Source organism: Ceratotherium simum, chromosome 16, assembly GCF_057802395.1.
Source record: "Ceratotherium simum simum isolate JZ-2026a chromosome 16, ASM5780239v1, whole genome shotgun sequence".
In the NCBI taxonomy this organism is placed as follows: Eukaryota; Metazoa; Chordata; class Mammalia; order Perissodactyla; family Rhinocerotidae; genus Ceratotherium; species Ceratotherium simum.
In genome coordinates this window covers 36,329,309-36,348,942 of record NC_141915.1, presented here as the reverse complement: position 1 = coordinate 36,348,942, position 19,634 = coordinate 36,329,309, and positions in this window count along the sequence as shown.

The window sequence follows — 19,634 nt, the reverse complement described above, 5'->3', positions numbered from 1 at the left end:
TTCTATGATCCTAAATTCTAGGACTCTTGTCTCTCAAGGGGGAACTTCCCTCTACCTTCTCACCAACTCCCTTGGAGATACACCCCAGGCCGTCAACACTTTGCAGCCTGGACTTCTTCTGGAGTCCTTCATCCATCCAACAGATCTTTCCAGAGCCTCTCCTATACTGGGTGCCGGGGATGGAGTGATGAATAAGACAGGCACCATGCCCCCCTCCGTGGATCCTAAGGTCCAGCGGGGGCAGTGGACACAAAAGCAGCCAGTTTCTCTGCAGTGTGATGTGTGCTGGGATGGGGGCGGCACGTGTTGCTGTGACAGCCCAAGGAGGCCTGAACCCTGCACAGAGGCAGGAGGATATCTGAGCTGAGGCCTGAAGGATGTGTGGGACTTGGCCAGGAAAGGTGGGGATGAGGGGAAGGAGAGAGTTCCCAGCCACGGGAAAAGCCTGTGCAAAGGCTCATGGGACTGCCAGGGGCAAAGCACTGGGGGAGGGGCAGCTAAAGGTAAAGACAGAGTGGAGTCTGTGACCCAGAACACAGAAGTAGGAGAATGGAACCCTGAAGAAGGAGAATGAGCATTATCTAGAGGCTGTGGGGAACTCCTGAAAGATTTTAATCAGGAGAGAGACATGACTGGATTTTCATCCTAGAAGGGTCCCTCTGGCTGCTGTGTGGGGATGAATCAGAGGGGACAAGATTGGAGGCTGGGAGGCTACTGCAGAAGTCCAAGCAAGAAGGGAACTGGGTCTGGGTTAAGGAAGAGGCAGCCAGGGTGGAGAGAAGTGCATGGATTTGAGAGAGAATACGGAGGTCAGAGTGATAGAGTTTGGGAATGGATTGCACGTGAACGCTAAGGAAAGGAGCACAGTGGGGAGGTACCCTGAAGCTTCTGACTTGGGTAACTGAGTGGAGAGCTGAGACCATTCTCTGAGAGGGAGAGGGGGTACTTGAAGGGGAAGAGGATGTGTCCTGTTTTGTTTTGTTTTTTTAACTTTTCATTGGAGTATAACATACATGCAGAAAAGTGTGCAAATCATAATCACTGAATTTGCACAAGCCAAACACGGCTGTGTAGCTAGCACCCAGGGTGAGTACCGCGTTGAGAAGCAACATTGCTGGCACTCAGAAGCCCCCTCATGCTCCCTTCCAGTTACTACTCCTGAAGGGTAAACACTGTCTTAACTCCTGGCGCCCCGGGTCAGTTTTGCATATTTTTGACTTTTAAATAAGTGGAGGTATCTGGGGTGTGCGTATGTTCAGCTTTAGAAGATACTGCGAATAGTCCTCCGAAGTGGTTATGCCATTAGCTCAGTTTTGATCCTGTTGAGTTGGAGTGTCTTGGAGACTCAGGAGGAGCTGTCCAGCAGGCAGTTGCTACATGGATCTGAAAAATCAATAAAGAAGCTGGAATCGGAGACGTGAATTGGGGATATTGGCGTCTTGTGGTAAGTGAAGCCACGGGTGGGGGTGAGATGGTCCAGGAAGAGAGGGAGAGAAGAGGGGACCAAGGAGGGTCCCAGGGCAGCACCAGTGAGACAGTGGCCGGAGAGGCAATGCAGAGGGAGGTGGCCCTGCCGTGAGGGGGCTGGGAGAGCGTTTGAAGGAGGAGGGAGTGGTTAGTGAGGTCAAATCCCGCTGTGGACGAGCGCTCCCGGTGGGATGAGAACTGAGATATGCCCCCTGGATGACATCTCAAGGAGGCAGGCGGTGATATCAAGAGGAGCAGGTTTGGTGGAGGGGAAGCTGGAAGGCTGTTTACAGCCCCTGAGGGGCCAGTGGGAGAGGAGGAAATGGGGAGGAAAAGTGCAGGCAACTCTGTCCCATGTTTTGGCTATGAAAGGCGGGAGGGAGCAGAGAGGGCGAGAGCTGGAGGGTGTCTGGCACATTGAGAGGGGTGTGTGTGAGTGTGTGTTACAAGGCAGCAAGCCTGTTGAGATGCCGATTATAGCGGCCAGTAGAGAGGGGTTAATCAGGAGTGCCATTCCTGAGTAGGTGGGAGGGGAAGGATCTGGAGCCCTGCCCCAGGGGTTAGCCTGACAGCAGATTCCCTCTTCTGTTGAGTCAAGAGGGAAGATGAACTGATAGGAGCTGGCTCTCACCGAGCACTCACTGTGTGCCACGCACTGTTGGAAACGTTCTACACGTATGTTCATTCACACACACCCCCTCCCTATGGGGTGGGCATCTCACTTCCGCCTTTTGACAGAGGAGGAAACTGAAGCACAGAGAGGATAAGTGGTGGATTCAAGACTTAATCCCAGGCAGTCTGACTCTTATCGTCTAGGGGGTGGGCAGGTATGCTCGCAGGTTTGGGGTCCGAAGGTAATTTGATAGCGTTGGGTACTGACCCCGTAGGTGTTTGCTCTTGCAGTCTTTTTTTGTATTTTCTGGATGTTTGAAACATTTCAGAGTAAAAAGAATTGTTCGAGATATTTGGGGGTTAGTACGAATGTGTATGCAAAGTAGGTGTGAAGTTAATAGCTGAGGAGAGAGGAGGTGGTGGGACCAGAGGTTTAAGGAGAGTGGAGAACAGTGAGCAAATCTCAAGCTAGCTGTTGCCATGGGAACCGGGAGGATGATTGCCGAGGGGACATGAGAGAATTTCTGTGTGGGAGACCATGAGGTTATAGTGACCCCAGGAGGCGTGGTGGGGGCCTCCCCGGCGGTGGGCTGCTCTCCAGCTGGGCTCAGCAGCTGGCTGTGGGCAGACAGTTGGGTTGACCAGGGTGGAGGTTGGCTTGGCAAGCGAGGGAGGAGCAGACATTAGTGAGAGTTGCTCAAGTGGTTTCTAGAGGGATCTAAGTTGAGCAAGGAAAGACGTGAAGAGTAGAGTGATTGGCAGAGAAGTGGAGAAGAGGTCCAGCCTGGAGGTCCCCATGAGGTCAGGGGGAGGCAGAAGAGGATCGTGGAGGGAGCACTTTTGGGGTCAGAGAGCAGGAAGCTGCAATTTGTTCAAACTGCAGAAAACCAAGGAAAAAGAGAAAGTCTGGAATGAAGCCAGAGGGGGGAAAAACACCTTGTTTATAGAGGAACAAATATAAGAATTACATCAGACTTCTCAGAAACCATGCAAGCAAGAACAGAGTGGAGTGAAATCTTTAAAGTGTTGAAAGAAACCCAACATAGAACTCTGTATTCAGTGAAATTATCCTTCAAAAGCAGATATAAATAAATAAAGACTTTGTCAGACAAACAAAACCTGAGTGAATTTGTTGCCAGTAGACCTGGCTTGGAAGAAATGTTAAAAGAAGTTCTTCAGAGAGAAGGAAAATGATAAAGGTCAAAAACTCAAATATATGGTTTTTTTGGTGAGTAAGATTGGCCCTGAGCTAACTTCTGTTGCTAATCCTCCTCTTTTTTTTTGCTGAGGAAGATTGGCCCTGGGCTGACATCCATTCCCATCTTCTTCTACTTTATATATGGGATGTCTGCCACAGCATGGCTTGATGAGCGGTCCATAGGTCTGCGCCCAGGATCCGAACCTCCAAAGCCTGGGCCACCGAAGCGGAGCGTGTGAACTTAACCACTATGCCACTGGGCTGGCCCTGAAAAAACTCAATTCTGTATGAAAAAAAAGAGCATCAGAGAAGGAATAAATGAAGGTAAAGCAGATGTTTTATTTTCCTTGTTCTTAATTGATCTAATATAAAACTGTTCATATAATAATAGCCACAATGTATTGGGTGATTATAGCTTAGGGACCAGTGGAATGAATTATAGCAAAATTATAAGGGATACAAGGAAAGAATAGGGAATACTCTGTTATAAGGCACCTGTACAAGCCGTGAAGCAGAATAGTGTTATTTGAAAATGGACTTAGATCAGTTTAAATGTATATCACAAACTAAGGCAACCGCTAAAAACATTTTTTTTTTTTTGTGAGGAGGACTAGCCCTGAGCTAACATCTGATGCCAATCCTCCCCTTTTTTCTTGAGGAAGACTGGCCCTGAGCTAACATCCGTGCCCATCTTCCTCTACTTTATATGGGACGCCGCCACAGCATGGCCTGACAAGCGGTGCGTCGGTGTGCACTCGGGATCCGAACCTGCGAACCCCGGGCCGCCGCAGCGGAGTGCGCTCACTCAACCACTTGCGCCACTGGGCTGCCCCCCGCTAAAAACATTTTTTAAAGAAGTATAACTGATATGCTAAGAGAGAAGAGAACATGGAATCATATAAAATGTTCAACAAAAGCCAGAGAAGGTAGAAAAAGAGGGACTTATTAAAAAAAAAAGAAAAAGAAATAAAGAACAAGTAAAATAAATAGAAAACAGGCACAAATGTGGTAGATATTAATCCAGCTGTATCAATAATCATTTAAATGCGAATGGTATAAATACACCAATTAAAAGACGGAGAAAAACAGAGTGGATAAAAAACAAGTCAAGACCCAACTATGTGTTGTTTACAAGAAACCCACTTTAAATATAAAGATACAATAGATTTAAAGTGAAGGAATGGGGGCCAGCCCGGTGGCGCAAGCAGTTAAGTGTGCACGCTCCGCTGTGGTGGCCTGGGGTTCGCCGGTTCGGATCCCGGGTGCGCACAGATGCACTGCTTGGCAAGCCATGCTGTGGAGGCGTCCCATATAAAGTGGAGGAAGATGGGCATGGATGTTAGCCCAGGGCCAGTCACCGTCAACAAAAAGAGGAGGATTGGAAGATGTTAGCTCAGGGCCGATCTTCCTCACAAAATAAATACATAAATAAATAAAGTAAAGGAATGGAGAAAGATAATACTATGCTAACACGAATTAAAAGAAAGCTAGAGTCACTATATTAATTTCAGACAAAACAGACTTTAGAACAAGGAAAATTATCAGGGATAAAGAAGGGCATTATATACTGATAAAGGGGTTAATTCTCCAGACAGAAACAACAATCCTTGATGTGTATGCACCTAACAAGAGTGTCAAAATACGTGAGGTAAAAAGTAATTGAACCATAAGGAGAAATCCACTATTATAGGTGGAGACTTCAGTATACCTTCCATTAGTAATTGAGTTTGAATCCTAATGTGTTTGAAGAACAGCAAGGAGGCCAATGTGGCTGGAGAGAGAGTGAGGGAGAATGTCAGAGATGAAGTCAGAGAGGTGAGGTGGCAGGGGTGGGGGGATTATGCAGGGACTCACAGGATATCATAAGGACTTTGAATTTTACTCTAAGTGAGATGAAGGGCCCTTGCAGAACTTTGAAAAGAGGAGTGACACAATCTGACTTGTTTTTCATTAGAATGTGTCTCAGTTTGGATCTTTTCTAGTTTATTCTATTTGGAGTTCTTTGAGCTACTTGGATGTGTAGATTCTTGTCTTTCATCAAATTTGGGATATTTTTGGCTGCTGTTTCTTCAAATATTCTTTCTGTCCCCCTTCTCCTCCTGGGACTTCCATAATGCATATGTTAGTATACTTGATAGTGTCCCACAGGTCTCTTAGGCTCTGTTCATTTTTATTCATTTTTTTTCTTTCCGTCCTTCAGGCTGGATAATTTCAACGGACTTTCTTTTTTTTTTAAATTATTTTATTGAGATCATAATGGTTTATAAAATTGTGTAATTTCGGTGTACATTATTATTTATCAGTTTCTGTATAGACTGCATTGTGATCACCACCAATAGTCTAATTTTTATCCATCACCATATATATATGTGCCCCTTTACCCCTTTCACCCACCCCCACCCCTTTCCCCTCTGGTAACCACTAATCTGTTCTCTTTATCCATGTGTTTGTTTATCTTCCACATATGAGTGATCAATTGACTTTCTTTCACTCATTGACTCTTCTGTGTGCTCAAATCTACTGTTGAACACCTCTAGTGAGTTTTTCATTTCAGGTATTGTATTCAGCTCCATAATTTCTATTTGGTTCCGTTTTATAATTCCTATGTCATGATTGATATTCTCTATTTGTTCAGACACCATTCTCTTCGTTTTCTTTAGTTCTCTGTCCATGCTTTTCTTTAGCTCTTTGGGCATATTTTAAAAAAATATTTGATTTATAGTCTTTGTCTAGTAAGTCCATTGTCTGTACTTCCTTAGGGATGGTTTCTGTCAATTTCTTTTCCTGTGAATGGGTCATATTTTCTGTTTCTTTGCATGCCTTGTAGCTTTTTTGTTGAAAACTAGACATTTTGAATTTTATAATGTGGTAACTGTGGAAATCAGATTTTTCCTCTTCCCCACTGTTTGCTGTTGTTGCATGCTGAGGAATGTAGTTATCTATTTGTTTAGTGACTTTTCCAAACTGTTTTCACAGAGACAATGTTCCTTGTCATGTGTGGTCACTGAAGCTTCCACTCTAATATCTCAGTGACCAGCCAGTGACCTGATCTTAAATGCCAAAATTTAGCAGGTCCTTTTTTCATTACGCATTCCTCTGGTAGCGGTAACTTTTTTGTTAGATTTCAGAGTTCCAAAAAAGTTGATTCTGTCAATTGCCAGCTTAATGGTTGCTTCAGTGGAAGAGCTGAGTCTTGGAGCATCCAACTCAACCACTTGGATAATGTCATCCCTGACTTGTTTTTGAAGCTCACTCTCTTCAAGATATATTGTTAAGTAAAAAAAATCAAGATGGAGAGAAATGTGTATGGTATGTTTCCAGTCATCTAAAAAAGGGGGGTATATTTGCTTCTAAATAGTGAAAGGGTAAACCACAAAATTTAAAAAGAATAGTTACCCACTACACATCTATCCCTAATGAATATAGACACAAAGATCTTTATCAAAATATTAGCAAATAGAATTCAGCACTATATAAAAACAATTATACACCATGACTAGGTGGGATTTATTCCAAGGATGTAGGGATGATTAAATATTTGAAAATAAATAAGTATAATCCACCACATTAATAGGCTAAAGAATAAAAATCACATGATCATATCAATTGATGCAGAAAAAAGCATCTGACAAAATTCAACACATTCATGATGAAAATTCTCAGCAAACTAGGAGTAGAGGAATTTCCTCAATTTGATAAAGAACATCTACCAAAAATCTGTGACTAACATCATACTTAACGATGAAAGACTGCACGTCTTATCCTTAAGATCAGGAACAAAGCAAGGATGGGCCCTCCATCACTGCTACTCAACATGTTGCTGGAAGTTCTAGCCAGCTCAGTAAGGCAAGGAAAGGAATTAAAAATAGGTACATTTCAGAAAGGAAGAAATCAAGCTGTTCCGATTTGCAGATGACATGATGTTCTACAGGAAAATCTCAAGGAATCTACAAAAAAACTCCTCAAACTAATAAGTGAGTTCGGCAAGTTTGCAGGATATAAGATCAACGTATAAAAATCAACTGTATTTCTATACACTATCCATGAACATCTGGAAACTGAAATTAAAAATACAATACCATTGGGCCAGCCCGGTGGCGCCAGCGGTTAAGTGCACGCGCTCCGCTGTGGCGGCCCAGGGTTCGCTGGTTCGGATCCTGGGCACGCACCGACGCACCACTTGTCAAGCCATGCTGTGGCAGCGTCCCATATAAAGTGGAGGAAGATGGGCACGGATGTTAGCCCAGGGCCAGTCTTCCTCAGCAAAAAAAGAAGAGGATTGGCAGATGTCAGCTCAGGGCCAATCTTCCACACAAATAAAAAAAAAATACAATACCATTTACAGTTGCTCAAGAAAAAAAGAAATACTTAGGTGTAAATCTAACAAACATGTACAGGACCGCTGATGTTGTCAGCTGTGATACGTGGTTCACACTGATGGATTGTCATTATGGCATCATCCTGAGTGACAGCACCTAAGTGCAACTTCGGTGACTTGTAATTTGAGCGTTAACAGTCTGCCTTTGACTTGGCTTGTGGATTGGGATGGCACTGGTCTAATTTTTTAACACCGTGAATATTATGACCGTGTTTTCTAAGAGTTCAGATCATGAAAATGAGAATGATTATAATACAATACCAATGACATCCTGGGGGGAAAAGGCTAAATGACTGTGTCATTTGAATGACAGATGGAAGGACACGTACAACTGGGTTGGGGAGGTCAATAACCAAAACAGAGGACTGCATAAAGAATGTGGGCTTGGGCACCATGAAGAAGGGGCTCTGAAGCATATGTAGAATCGCACAAATTCAGGATGAGATAGGCAAGTACTTCTAAATCAATCAAAAGGTTTTCGTCATCCCAAAAGACACTAATCCTCAGTCAAAAATAGTGGCTGCTGAATTAGCCTGGGCCTACCACACGAAGGAGCACGCATTAGCATTATTCCCTTGATTGCTTTATGAACCTGAGCGAAGAGACATTTCCTGATTCAGAGGTTGCAACTGAAATGTCCCGTGGGCAAACAAGAGGGGAAGTTTTGATAACACACGTCTTGGCCTCTGACAGGGGAGAGCTGGTTTGGTCAGATCTTACCAATGATCATGCTTTCTGCAGTATATCATGGCCAGATCAAGGCAACGAAAAGATGTTCCCCCAGCTTTTGGGTACTTTGATTTGAAAAATGAAGTTTCAAATGGTCATCTTGTTTCCTATGAAGATTTTAGCAAATCCGCAGAAAACACAAAACACCAGTTTGTTGATATCTTATCTAAATACAAACTAGACCTTGCTCATTTATCTCACATATTCAGCAGACAGGGAAAATGTAAATTGTAGCAAGTTCCATTCAGTCTATAAACTTCTTACCAAAAAAATAGAAAAGATCTTACCTGCTAAATGGCCTGTACATCCTGTGTGCAGTGCTGCTAAAAGGGGCGCAATTTACATATCTGTGATATTGAGGCTCTTGTAATGAATGTTTTTACTCACTTTTCATTTCCCCAAAGTGTGCAGAAGCACTTAATGAGATTACGGACTTGATATAAATGGAAGGAGACTCTCCTTAGACATGGGCCTACAAGACGGCTATCAGCGTTGCTGTCTATGGCGGAGATGATAGAATGCGGACCTGCTGTGACATCATATTTATAAAGGGTGAGATAAAAAGAATGTCCTTCTCTAATTTAGAAATACATTAGAGATGAGAATGGAGAAAGTAAAACAGAAATTTACACGCTATGTCTCTGAAACTGTTTGATGACCTTTGGAGAGGCCATAAGGAGCCTAGAAAAGGATGCAATGACTGCATCTGAGTTGTTCAATGTCTGTGTAGGTTGTGAAAAAAGGACTCATACAGCAAGAAAAAAAGACTTGTATTTTGGTAATAAGATTGCTTCAGGGGCCAGCCCTGTGGTGTACTGGTTAGGTTCGTGCGCTCTGCTTCAGCGGCCCGGGGTTCGCAGGTTCGGATCCTGAGCGCAGACCTACTCACCGCTCATCAAGCTGTGCTGAGGGGGCGTCCCACATACAGCAACTAGAAAGGATGTACAACTATGACATGCAACTATCTACTGGGGCTTTGGGGAGAAAAAAGGAGGAAGATTGGCAACAGATGTTAGCTCAGGGCCAATCTTCCTCAAAAAAAAAAAAAAGAAGACTGCTTCAGAACTCAAGAAAAAAAATGTCATCAGAAAAGGACAGCAAAGTTAAATAAGACTTTCTTAATTTCTTTACTAAAATTGTAACTTATTTGAAATCTGTATTAGTCTGGGTTCTCCAGAGAAACAGGACCAATGGTAGATAGATAGATAGATAGATAGATAGATAGATAGATAGATAGATAGATGATAGATAGACAGATATAGATATTGATATAAATTTATTCATATAAGTGATTGGCTCACGTGCTTATGGAGGTTGAGAAGTCCCAATAGCTGTGGTCAGCAAGCTGAAGGCATAAGAGAGCTGATGGTATAGTTCCAGTCTGTCTCAAGACCTGAGACCCAGGAGAGCCGATGGTGTAAGTTCCAGTCTGCTATTCAGACCTTCACAGGATTGGATGAGGCCCCCCACATTGGGGAGGGCAATCTGCTTTACTCAGTCTACCAATTCAAATGTTAATCTCATTCAGAAACAGCCTCACAGACACATCCAGAATAATGTTTAATCGAATATCTGGGCACTTCATGACCAATCTGGCTGACACATAAAATTAACCATCACAGAATCCAACTTCGATTTCACAAGTCCAAATTATCTCTGTGCTTTAAAACCATTTCCCTGAGAAAGAAGTTAAGTGTCTGATGACATCAAAGTATTTAAAAATGATGGACGATGTGCAACTATGACATACAACTATCTACTGGGGCTTTGGGGAAAAAAACGGGAGGAGGATTGGCAATAGATGTTAGCTCAGAGCCGGTCTTCTTCAGCAAAAAGAGGAGGATTAGCACGGTTGTTAGCTCAGGGCTGATCTTCCTCACAAAAAAATATATATATAAAAATAAAACATAAAAATAAAAAAAATCTTCAAAAATGATGGACGTTTTAGACATGGATAGGCTATATGATGAATTTATAGATACAAAGGACCCAATTGATAAACAGCTAGTCTACCAAAACAAGCTGTAGATGCAACGTAGATGGACATCTTTTGTGTGTATGTGTGGGGAAGATCAGCCCTGAGCTAACGTCCATGCTAATCCTCCTCTTGTTGCTGAGGAAGACCGGCTCTGAGCTAACATCTATTACCAATCCTCCTCCTTTTTTGTTCCCCAAAGCCCCGGTAGATAGTTGTACGTCATAGTCGCACATCCTTCCAGTTGCTGTATGTGGGACGCAGCCTCAGCATGGCCAGAGAAGTGGTGCGTCGGTGGGCACTCGGGATCCGAACCCCGGGCCGCCAGTAGCGGAGCACGTGCACTCAACCGCTAAGCCACGGGGCCAGCCCCTAGATGGACATTTTTGAGGAGCTGTAAACTAATTTCCACAGATCTAAAAACCTGCTGTTGCCAGTAAGTAAGATCCTAAGTATTCCATGCTCAAACGTTTTTGTGGACAGGACATTTCATTCGAGGTCATTGCGTTGGACTGACATGAGGATCAGTGGGCTTCGTAAGGGCAGACTGTAGGTCAAAGCGAATTTTCCATTTGATTCTCTGCAGTTTCACTGCTATGTAAAAGAAAAAAAAAGCTGGCCTACATAAAGGCTGCAGGCAGTTCAGAGAGTATCATTGGAATAGAAAACAGGAAGATCCAAATTATCCTACCATGTCGTGGGACAGAAAGGAACTTGTCATTGCTCTTTTTAAAAATTAAATATGGGTAATACCTGTTTAATATGTCCTATTATATTTATTTTCTCCTTTTTAAGAGTCTTACATTTATGTATCTTAAGAATACACAATAATATTGGCCCACAGAATTTAAATACCAATAGTTTTAAAGAGTTAAAATAAATTTATAAAATATCAGAGGACAAAAGGAGATGTTATAAAAATGTTGTTATATTTTTCTCACACGTATTATTTGTTTAATTGGTCCTACCATCAATTAGTACTAATTGCCTCTTTTAACTAGTCCTATTTGTTTTTTTCTTTAAATAACAGCATTTATGGGCCAGAAAAGTAAATAATAGAGAATAACATATACTTTCAAATAAATACCTATTTTCGTATTTTTATGTTAGTCATAAAACCTGTATATATTATATATGATATTACTATGTTTTTATTTTTTGTCTGATATGAGCATGTCCCAGGTTGGCCCTCTGAAAAGTTGGTCACTGCAGGTGAGGGGGGTTCGCTGCCTTCTGAAAGTCAGGGCCTGGGTGGAACTCACCTCACGGAGCTCAAATGGCCTCAACCAGGTCCTCTCTGTCTGTCTGCTATCAGTGGTCCGCCGCACCCCCTACCCCGGCCCTCACCAGCCTGCACCCAGCAAGCCCAGTCAGGAAAGCGCTTCCCCAGGCACAGTCCTGGGAATGACTCTCAGCAGGTGCCCTTGGGTCTCAAGCCTGTCCCTGAACCACTTGTGTCCACAAGGAGTGGCCGAGCCTGGGTCCTGCGCTCCCCCCAGAGTTGGGGGAGTCTGGAGGGAGCCTCTCCCAAGTCTTCAAACACAAGTTGAGAGAGTGGAGAAGTGGTTCCCTAAGGGGAAACCGAGGGGCTCTTACCAGAAGAGGGAAGAGATACAGTGCAGACAGAAGCGTCCATTACCCTGTCGGCAGGGAGCCAAAGTGCTTTCCGCTAAATCGTTTTGGGCCGGATCCCTGGAGCCAAACAAACACGCATCCGTTTTATCACTTACCACATTGCAGGGAGATGGGCTATCGATGTGTCGCACCAATTGGACAGTGAGTTTCTCAAGGACGAGGACCACGTCTGATTCCTGCTCTGTCCCCAGCACCTCTCGCTTAGCCAGGCGCGTAATAGGTGCCTTGGGTCCTGCTCTGGCCTCTGTTCTCAGCTCACAATTCACACATTCCTTGCACCATCTCTTCCACTCCTATAGCCTTCAAATCTATGGCTGGCACAGACCTTCCCCCTGAGTCCAGAGCTGGGCATCCTCCTGTCTTCCGGACACTCTAACTTGGATGTCCCACAGGTGGCTCAAACTCCATCTGTTGGAAATTGAACTTACTGTCTTCACCCCTAAACATTCTCCTCCACTGCTCCCCTTCTCAGCCACGGCACCGTCAGTCACTCGGTTTCCTACACTCTCATCTGCCATAATCGGTTAATCCCCAACTGTTACTGATCCTGCCTCCCAAATACCTTCAATCCCCCCTCCCTCCCCCATCCCACTGCCCTGCCCCGCCCAGGCCTCAGCGTCCCTCCCCTGACTGTGCAACAGGCATCCTGCTGCAGGCAACCCTCAGCTTGTCCCTCCTCTAACAGTGCTCCGGCTGGCAGCCCTTCCGTACTTCACCTTCACCTTCACGCCCACACCAGCAGCGCTTCAGCCCTGCAGGCTCTGGCCCCGCTGCTCTGCCCACGCTCAGGCTCCAGCCTGCCATGAGCCTTGCATTCCTCAGGGGCCTGCCTTGGAGCACATTGCTCTCTCGGTGTCTACTCTCCTTCTTCAGGTTCTAGATCCTTCTTGCCCTTGGGGACCAAGCCTACCGCCAAGAAGCCCTCCATGATACACAGCCCAGTCCCCCAGCTGAGAGCCCTGCCTCTGGGCTCCTATGGCCCTCTGCTCTGCTCTTCCCTAGCTTCAAGCACCTGTACTCATTCATTCCTCTTCTCAGGGGTGCCTTTGATTGTATGCCCACTATTGTACTTGACAGCAGTTTGGCTTCCTGTGGTAAAGTCCCTGTGGTTAGACAGCTGGTCTCTCTACTTACCAGTCTCTCCCTCTGGTGCCCAGAGGGTGGGGATGCTGTCCCTCATCTTGGTGACTCTAGCCAGAATTTATCACGGGCTGGCTCACAGTAGGTGCTCCTCAATTGTTCAATGAATGACTCAGCAGACCAGCCACAGCAGAGGCTGGCAAACTTTGTAAAGGGCCAGATAGAAAATATTTTAGCCTTTGCAGGCCATGTGGTCTCTGTTACAAGAAAGCAGCCATAGACGATACGTAAATAAATTCATTTACACAATCAGGTGGCAGGTTGGATGTAGCTGGGGACTGTAGTTTACCAACTTCTGAATTACAGGAATCAACTTCCCCAGCATTTGGGGACAACTTCCACCCCAACTTTCATCCCCAGTGAGACCGGCTCCTGCTTTCTGTTCTGACCGGCCTCCCGTCTCAGCCAGCCCCCGTGGCCCTTCCTCCACCCTCCAGTCTCACCCTCCCGCCCCATTCCCAGGATGCGCTCCATGCCTTGTCTCCCTTTCAGGCTCAGAGCTACCTGTGGATCAGAATCCAGCCTCCTTCAGCCCAGCCCCTGGGACTCCTCATCACTCCCCAGCCCTTTGGACAAAGGAATGACAGATATTTACTATTATTAGCACTTCCTTAGCTGATCAGAAGCACTGTCATTTGCAAAGCACGTTTATGGCATTATTCTACTCTTTTGTCTGTTCCTGCCTCTCTTGCCTTTAGCTGGGCTCTCTGAGGCCTTTCACCCAGGGGCTCGGCCCTTCTGGTCCTTGCCCTGGCAGATGCATGGGGTTTCCATCAGCAGCCTTGGTCTCCTGCAAGATGGGCACTTGGAAGGGGTTAGTTGCCTCCTTAGAAAACCAGGGAGGGGTAGGAGTAGAAAAAGCATGGGAGATTTTGTTTTATGATAGGAACCGGGGAAGAGAGAAGACGACAGCCAAGGCGTTTGCACCTGCCAGCCCCATGGCCTAGGTTTGCGCTCCTGTGGTTAGGTAGGCGGTAGAACCACTCAGGTGAGAGACTTTGAGCCTCTGAGCCCAAGGGCAGCTGCTGTGGGGCCCACATGTCTCAACTGAGCACTGCTCTCGCACCCCGGGGACTGGCGGTTTGGGGAGCATTGGGAGACAGCACTGTGGGAAGGACACTGGTGTTCAGAGGCCCTCGGCTGGGGGGCTGGAGCTGGGGGAGAGAGCGGCGTGGGGGCAGCTTGGCACCTGCTGCTAAGGGCCAAGCTTGCGATCATTCATGGGCTCCCCTTTGAGGGCTCCAGAGACCCTTGCTGCCCCCAAATAAAAGTGGGGTTTTGTGACTAAGGAGGAAGGGGAGAATGGGTGTCAGGGACAGGCGACCAGTGATTTTTACCACACCTGGGATGCTCTTTACAAGGGCACAAAGAAGGGGACATCTGAGAAGTCACCGTTTGTTCCGTGGCTGGCCCTGGAGGGAGAAGAGTAGGACAGAGGGGTGAAGAGGGTGGAGGCAGCTATGAAAACTGGGCCTGTGGAAGGAGGAAAGAAATACGGTGGACGCCAGCCAGGCGTGGAGAGGCAGAGCCACAGGCACCCCCAATTATACAAATGGGGAAACCGAGGCCCAGAGAGGGGTCACAACCTGCCCAAAGTCACACGGCAATGTCTCCTGTCTCCAGGCCAGGCATTTCCCCGTATTAGATCTGCTGAGTTCACTGCAGGCCCTGGCGGGTCCCCACAGCATCCTGCTCTGTGGGGTGAGGGGCAGAGTGTGGCTCTGGGCCCCGGGTGTCCACTGGGGCTGCCCGGGCCCCTCAGAGCAGCCTGGAGTCTGCCCTCCTTCCTCTGAGGAGAAGGAGGCCAAGTGTCCTCACATGAATTGAGAGGCAAGAGCAGACGACCCCTCCTGGCACAAACCAACTAAGTTAATATGTTCAGAAGTAGGGGAAGAGACAGATAGACAGACAGATAGAATTCCTGCTAGCCCAGGGCCTAGCCTCTCCTCAGGCTGACCTTCCTGTCTGGGGGAGGGGAGGGGAGTCCTCTCATCCTCTCTCCACCTTAAGGACAAGAAGGACTAGGCAGAAAATATGAAGGTCAGACCACAGGTACGATTTTCCAAGGAGCAAAGGTGAGGGAGGAATCTCTTTCCTCAGAGGCTTTAAAGAATAAGCGAAAACTTCATGATTGTGCTGGAAAATAAGGTGGTGTGGCCGGGAGGCAGGAGGAGGGACAAGGTGGCCTCTGGATCAGTCTTAATGGTTAGAATCCCTGGTTCTGCCTTTTGGAGAAGCACGATGCTGGGCACTGACCCTGGGCTGCAGTTAGCACAATTGCCACCAGGTGGCAGGCCTGCCCATTTCTAACTGAGGAGGCGCTGGCTGCTGGGAACTCAGATTGGATTTGTTTATTCATCCATCATTTATTCATTCATGGTTTTTATTCCCCAAGCACTTGGACTCCTCATATGTGCCAGCAGGCACTGTGCTTGGGGGGAGGAGGAAACAAAAGTGGCCAAGACAAAGTCTGTGTTTTAGGCACCTAACACAACTCCTCTCTACTCAGCAGCCCGTCAAATGCCCAGACCAGGGTCTATAATCGCGGCCAGGCGTGTGTGGGGCAGGCCTACTTCAGATCTGTTCCCACTGCCACGTGGGATGGTGCCCCTTGCCCTCTGTTCTGCAGCACGAGCCAACGGGCAGTGGGCGCTGAGCGAGGTTTGGATCGCCTCCGGCCTCCGTCTCAGGTTGCCCACAGCGGGACTCAGGTACAGCCGCACAGCAGTCCCTGGGGCTGAGGTTTTCTCCATCTCTGTTCCTCCTCCAGCCAGGCCTGACCTCAAACCACCAGTCCCTCCCCTCCCCTTCCCTCTGCTCTGTTCTGGCAGCTTTTCTCAGAAATGTCCATCCAGAGAGCAGAAGGTGGGCACCCAGACAGGCCCAGGTCCTGGGCCCTTGGGGCTGCTTGTACCGCTCTGCCTTCCTCAAACCTCGCTCCTCACCCCCTCCTCTGGGCGCCCAGTGCTGGTGTTCACGTCCAGAGCACTGGGCGCCCATGTGCTGGAAGCACCCACTTCTTGGTTCTTTACTCTGTCCCCACCTGAGGTATAGCCTCGGAAGGGCAGGGACCTTGGCTTGCTCACCGTCGAAGCCCCAGGACCTTGCACAGTGCCTGACACATAGTAGGTCTCAAGAAGTATGGCTGAATCACTCAGTGGAGGTGAGTGAATACAGCTATGCAAAGGCTTTAAGGTCTTCGGAGGGAGGCCCCACGGATCCACAGGAAGGCAGGATGGGCAGGGGTAAGCTTGGACGCTAAGAGCACTCTTGAGAGAGTCCATGTGCCCAACTAACTGCCCTGAGTTGAATCTGAGGACCCCCTGGACCCACCTCAAAGAGGACCACAGGAGTCCCAGTCTGCCCCTCGTGCACTGGGACTCCAGACCCAGCAGGGGTGCGAGGGGTAGCGTCCACTGGGGTCACTCTTTGGACAGAGCCCCAGATGGCTTCCTGGGCCATCAGCCATGGAGCCCTATCCTCTGGAGCCATGCCAGCCACTGTTCTGCCTTGCTTCCGTCTCCCCTCCGCTCCTCCCCAGCTTCCCTGGTAACTGGGAACTCCCTCCCTCAGCCCAGGCCCCGTGCCTTCTGACTCACGGAGCAGCTCAGCTGGAAAGCATCTGGCTGTGCTCATGGCCCTGGCATCTGGCCTGATGGCCCTGCGTGAGGGGCACCGCTCCCTCAGACCTTCCACATAGTTCCTCCATTAGGGTTATGTCCATTGAAACCTTCCCCACCACCAAGAAAATCCCCTCTAAGTGGGGTGGCCAAGCACCCTGCCCCCAGTACTCCATGCCAGGTAGAGTGGGAGTCCCGATCTTATCAGCTCATCACATTCCAAACATTCCCTGTGGGGGGAGCAGAAGAGGAGAATGCTGCTTGACTTCAATATCCTGTGTCTCGTTTGCTCCAGATTCTCCCTCCACCCCCACTCCTGACCCAGGGCTCAGGTCCCCCATGTGCCTCCCAGGCCCTCACAAGTCAGACCCCATGTCCAGCTCCTCATCCTTTCTGGTCTCTTCTGCTCTTCTTTTCCCTCCATTTTCCCTTCTCTCTCTCAGCCTCTCCTCTCTGTCATCCCCGGAGTTTGTGGTAGGATGTGGGGGGACCAGGCTGGGGTTTTCCGCAGGGCCTTTGTCCCTGTTCTTCTAGGCATCCGAGAACTCTGGGTTTGGTCTGGCCCCAGCTCTGCACCATCTCCCTGTGTGTCTTGAGTCCAGGACGTGCTCTCTCTGGCCATGGGCTCCTCCCACCCCTTGGAGCACTGGGGTCCTGGGGTCCGAGTCCTTGGCGTCCAAGTCCCTCCCAGGCTGATAGTCCAGGTCTGTCCTGTAGGGAGTTCCCCAAAGCCTCCTTCTGACTGCACAGGACTAGAAGTGCAGGCTGGCTCCCCATCTGCCTCTCACCTCCACCAGCCCTGGACCCCTTCCTCTCTTGCTAGAGAAGGGGCTGTCTGCCCACCTTCTTTACATCTGTGGGTATTGGGCCCAGTACTTGGACAAAGTTGTCTTGTTCCTAAAACACATGCACATCCCTCTGCCCTCTGGCCACCTCCCATATTCTGACCATAGGGCAGTGGCTGAAGGGGAGCTGGGATTCAGGAACCTCAAGTTCTAATTCTGGCTCTGCCACTAACTTGCTTTGTGACCTGAGGCTAGTCACTACCCTGCTCTGAGCCTCAGTTTCCCTGAGGAATGACAGGAATGGACTGGTGGTTTCATGTTCCAGAGCTGAAAGGGAACATCCAATGACCCCCTAGATCAGACTGAAGTTTTTGTTTGTTTGTTTTTGTTTTTATATAATTTTATTTATTTATTTTTCCCCCCAAAGCCCCAGTAGATAGTTGTATGTCATAGCTGCACATCCTTCTAGTTGCTGTATGTGGGACGCAGCCTCAGCATGGCGGGAGAAGCAGTGCGTCGGTGCACGCCCGGGATCTGAACCCGGGCCGCCAGCAGCAGAGCGCATGCACTTAACCACTAAGCCACGGGGCTGGCCCGAGACTGAAGTTTTGACCAGGTTTTGATGGAGGACATGGAGGGGAGCCATCATGGAGGTGTTCACCCTTTGGAGACAAATCTGTTTTGTTTTTCAAGTGAGGAGGAGGTTACAACCATGGGTCCTCTTGCCCCAGTGTTCCCCATCCCAGACCCTCGACCATTCTCTTATCAGAAACATGTGTCCAAAAAAGTAGGACTATAAAGAGAATCTCCAGACACATACACATACACACACACACACACACAAACACACACACACTCACACACAGAACCAACATCAAGCTTAGTGGCGAAATACTGAAAGCTCTTCACCTGAGATCAGGAACCAGACAAGTTTCTCGTTGTCACCACTTCCATCCAGCACTACACCAGAGGTCCCAGACAGAGCAATAAGGCAAGAAAAATAAAAGTTATGAGAATTGTAAAGGAAGAAATAAAATGGCCGATATTTAGATAACATAATGGTACTCAGAAAAAATCCAAAAAGTATACAAACTCTTAGAATAAACAAGTGAATTTAGCAAGGTCACTGGATAGAAGATCTGTGTGAGAAATCAGATGTTCTTCAATATACTACCAATGCACAATTAGGGAAAGGAATTAAAAGACAATACCATTTATACACCATAAAAATACCTACGTAGAAACAAATCTAACCAAAAAAGTACAAGATCACTCAATACATAGGAAACTACAAAACATTTTTGAGAGGTTAAAATACCTAAATTAATGGAGGGATATACCATGTTCATGGATTGGAAGACTCACTATGTGAAGGTGTTAATCCTCCCAAAATCAACCCGTAGATTCAATGCAATCCCAATCAAAATCCTAGCAGGAATGTGTGTGTATGTGTGTGTGTGTGTGTGTGTGTGTGTATTGACAGCTTGATTTTAAAATTTATACGGAAATGCAAAAGACCAAGAATAGCCAACACACTCTTGAAGAAGAGCAAAGATGGAGAACTTCTAGGATCAGATATTAAGACAGTGTGCAAGGATAGACCAGTAAAACAAAAAAGAGAGCCCCCAAACAGATTCACACATATATGGCTACTTGATTTTTTGACACAGATGATATTGCTATGCTATACTGGGAAAATGATAGTCTTTTCAACAAATGGTGCTGGATCAATTGGACATTCATGTGGAAAAAAAGTTATTTTGATTCCTGCTTCACAACATACCAAAAATAAATTCCAGATACATTTAGATCTAAATATAAAAGGTAAAACAACCAGAAGAAAACATAGAATATCTTCATGACTTTGGGGTAGGCAAAGACTTCTTAAACAGGACACAAAAGTACTAATCATAAAGGAAAAAAGCTTGATAAATTATCCTCCATTAAAATGAAGAACGTCTGTTTATCAAAAGTCACCATTAAGAAAGTAAAAGGCAGGCTACAGAGTTGGAGAAGATATTTGCAATACAAAAGACTTGTATCCAGCATATATAAAGAGCTCTGACAAATCAATAGGAATAAGATGGACAACCCA